Raw genomic sequence first — 4,601 nt, forward strand, 5'->3', positions numbered from 1 at the left:
TGCTCTTCTTTTAAAGCCCTCAGAACCACACTCCTGACCATCATTATTAATCTATTCACTATGGCATGGTCCTACAACCTAATCACCTCTTCAAGACCCCACCTTTCAATTACCATAATAGTATTTCCCACCCTCAGCAGTTACAGTGGGAATCAAGTTTCTAATACATAAAACTTGGGGGACAAAGTTCAAGCTTCAATGAGTTTGGGGAGGACATTCAATCCACTACAGAAGGTATAGAAAACTTATAAATTCCTCATATTCCAGAATGTTGGCATCGTGAAAGAGATTCTTTTCTTTCTTAGTCCATTAATATGATCATGTTTGTTTTTAATCCCTGTTTTCTTTGAACTCAATTTAATCTCAATGGTGTGATGTTTTCATGGAGGTGAGTTTTATTGGCTTTTGCCTTATGCAGGAAAGAAATCCTGGTAATTCTGGAAGGAAACTCCGAAAAGAAACCTCTGCCTTCATTTTTAGGAAATCATTAACTAATGGGCAGGTGCAGTATTTACTGCAGCTGTTTATAATTAGAAGGCAACAGGTCCCTGATGATTCATTTATTCGTTTAATAATAATAATAATAATAAAACTAAACAACTTTCATGCTTATCTTGTGCCCTAAGGATACAGCAGTAAATATATCAGATAATGAGAAGTGTTTGGTGCTGGCAGAGTGCCTGGGAAGCATAGATGCTAATGTCCTGGGAGTGTTTTGTGGTGTCCTTGACTGTAGAGGGGACTGTTGCCATTTGCACCATAGAACAGAAACATAACTATTCATGTTGAAAAACAGATTTATCAAGGAATTGAGGGTGATAGTGGAGGAGCCTTTTTTTCCCTCCAACGCTAGCAGGATATGACTTGAACATTCTGGTTCTAAAAGCTAATATGTGTTCTTAAAATTTATATTTATTTCATATATATGTTTTTATATATCTTCTGTATACATCTGTGTATATTCTCTATAAGTGTTCTGTAGAACAAGACTAACATCAGTGAACAACAAAAAAGTGAGTCTGTACACAGAAGCTTAATATATTGTTAATTTTAAACTTATTTTATACATATTTATTTGAAAAAACAGCACAAGAGTTTTCTAATTTTGTTTTGTTTCACATTGACAGGCCAGAATCCAATGTACATTATCTAGAGACCAAAGGGTTTGAATGCAGACTAGTGCTGATGTCAAGCTTTATGTCAGCTAGGACTGGAGCATTTTAAAAATATGTGGTGCTGCATTACCTATGTGTAAACACACACGACAACTTACAAATGCCTTGCACTAACTTAACTAAATAGAGAATGCTTAGAGTGTGCAGTATCAAAAAAGCTACCACTAGATCCTTTACTTCATTTTTACATTTGCATATATTCAATTTAGTAGCTAGATTTACATTTAAATGAAATGTACATATTTTCTATATATTTTTTTTACATATTTTCTATATATTTCCACAATATTGAGCAAAAAAATAAATGATTAAACAAATTATCGTATATCTATATGATGGAATTTACACAGCATTAAAGTTTGTCTCGTATATCTATATGTTGGAATTTACAAAGCATTAAAGTTTGTCTCTTTTTCATTTTTTATTTTTATCAAAAGATATGGGGATATACCTATGCAAAAATGTTGAATAAACAAATCAGGATATAGTATTATATTTTCATTATAATACCATATAAGACTGAAAACAGTATTACAAATATAAGATGAGTTAATAGTCATGTTAATGTTATGTTAACAGATTTATTTAATTTATATTTCAGATTTATTTGTTTATAGTTTTAGATTTTGTGATTATTCCACACTGATTATATAATCTCTTATAATAAGAAAAAAGGCAAAACCAGAATTGTGTCTTAAACAATTTGCCTCTGGTTTCCAAATCCTTAAAAGACTTATTATACCTGTGCCACAGATAGTTGAAATTGTCATTTTCAGTACTTTTCATTTTATAGTTTGATCTGAGTCCAGAGTAAACTGATTCCAGTATTCTTTTTCTAATGAAACAAAAATATTGCCAGCAGCTTCCTCTTGGAGTTTTAGCACTTTCAAGGCCAGAACGTTGCATGTGAAAAGATTGAAAAATTCCTTTAGGCAAACATTCTAAAGATCCAAAATATTTGAAAATACGAAAATACATATTTGATCAGCTGTGATTTAATCTGATAGTTAAAAATTGTTTAGCTCTTCTTGATGCAGAAAGATCGTCTTGTTCTTTTGTTTATTTCCCCCTAATATAATAGCGGTATTTCCATAACAAATTTACTGTAGAGTTATGGACATTTGGTTTTCAAACTGTAAATTCTTGTTTATGAAAGGGAGTTAGCTCCCAGATCATTGGTATTTTAGTTGCTGTTGCTTGTTATAGCTCTTGGTGTTCCAGGAAAGGTACCTTAGAGGTAGATAAATATTTTACCACAATGAATAAAAATTGTTAATGAGTTACTACAGATTCTTAAATGACATTTATCATGTTATTTATTGAGTTTTCCAGAAAGGAAAAATGCTTACAGATAAAGGGATTTGTATAGCAGTAAGTCTGCTTTTGAAACCTGCTTACAACTACCTTCTAGAATTTAATCCTTCTCAGAGGGGATTATCTAGTTTAGGACAAAGAGAAGTTCTGAGTAATTCAAGGAGTTATTCAAATAAAAAATTACCTAGGCCTCAGTCATCTAAATCTGTACATTTATCTCAATTATTATTTCTTCTGAAGTTATCCATAAAGCATAAAAACTTATTGGGAAATGTTTAAAAACTGGCATTAGCCTCATCTAAATCCCGTCTCCCAGTAAATGGGAGCACCATTGATTTCCGTAGTTATAACAGTTCTATAAGTTCATTGTTCTCTGTGTGGAGTCACGAAATCTGCACATATATGGAAAAGCCTTTTGAAGAAGTCAGAACCGTCTTAATTTGGACATTAGGATAGATAAAAAATAAACAGGAAATCCTACAAGTTCTGGTACAAGATAGTCTTTGAATTTTAGTCCTAGTCCTCTCAGTTGCTATTTGGAGAAACCTAAGNCCAGAATTGTGTCTTAAACAATTTGCCTCTGGTTTCCAAATCCTTAAAAGACTTATTATACATGTGCCACAGATAGTTGAAATTGTCATTTTCAGTACTTTTCATTTTATAGTTTGATCTGATTCCAGAGTAAACTGATTCCAGTATTCTTTTTCTAATGAAACAAAAATATTGCCAGCAGCTTCCTCGTGGAGTTTTAGCACTTTCAAGGCCAGAACGTTGCATGTGAAAAGATTGAAAAATTCCTTTAGGCAAACATTCTAAAGATCCAAAATATTTGAAAATACGAAAATACATATTTGATCAGCTGTGATTTAATCTGATAGTTAAAAATTGTTTAGCTCTTCTTGATGCAGAAAGATCGTCTTGTTCTTTTGTTTATTTCCCCCTAATATAATAGCGGTATTTCCATAACAAATTTACTGTAGAGTTATGGACATTTGGTTTTCAAACTGTAAATTCTTGTTTATGAAAGGGAGTTAGCTCCCAGATCATTGGTATTTTAGTTGCTGTTGCTTGTTATAGCTCTTGGTGTTCCGGGAAAGGTACCTTAGAGTTAGATAAATATTTTACCACAATGAATAAAAATTGTTAATGAGTTACTACAGATTCTTAAATGACATTTATCATGTTATTTATTGAGTTTTCCAGAAAGGAAAAATGCTTACAGATAAAGGGATTTGTATAGCAGTAAGTCTGCTTTTGAAACCTGCTTACAACTACCTTCTAGAATTTAATCCTTCTCAGAGGGGATTATCTAGTTTAGGACAAAGAGAAGTTCTGAGTAATTCAAGGAGTTATTCAAATAAAAAATTACCTAGGCCTCAGTCATCTAAATCTGTACATTTATCTCAATTATTATTTCTTCTGAAGTTATCCATAAAGCATAAAAACTTATTGGAAAATGTTTAAAAACTGGCATTAGCCTCATCTAAATCCCCTCTCCCAGTAAATGGGAGCACCATTGATTTCCGTAGTTATAACAGTTCTATAAGTTCATTGTTCTCTGTGTGGAGTCATGAAATCTGCACATATATGGAAAAGCCCTTTGAAGAAATCAGAACCATCTTAATTTGGACATTAGGATAGATAAAAAATAAACAGGAAATCCTACAAGTTCTGGTACAAGATAGTCTTTGAATTTTAGTCCTAGTCCTCTCAGTTGCTATTTGGAGAAACCTAAGCAAGGAATTTATTTTCTCCAATGTCATCTACATCTTGGTATTGTGTTGACATTATGTAAATCCTCCAGCACAATACAAGAGGTCTTCAAAAAGCTCATAAAAAAATGAAAAAACTATGCAAGAATTGCAAAAATTTTTGCCCCAAACTAAACTTGTACTAACTTCTTATAACATATCTGAATAGAATCTAGTTTGAAAAACTAAGAAGGATAAGATATCAGTTTGAAAAGAGCCCCTATTAGAGCAATATTAATTCTACTAAAATCAAAGCAAGAACAAACTGATGCCTTGCAAATGCCTTGCACTAACTTAACTAAATTTGTGGGGAATCTTGGGGGAAAGAATGGTGAAGTCATTGATGCTTTATGAAAAGCTT

This window comes from Galeopterus variegatus, unplaced genomic scaffold (assembly GCF_000696425.1).
Source record: "Galeopterus variegatus unplaced genomic scaffold, G_variegatus-3.0.2 Scaffold2205, whole genome shotgun sequence".
Classification (NCBI taxonomy): Eukaryota; Metazoa; Chordata; class Mammalia; order Dermoptera; family Cynocephalidae; genus Galeopterus; species Galeopterus variegatus.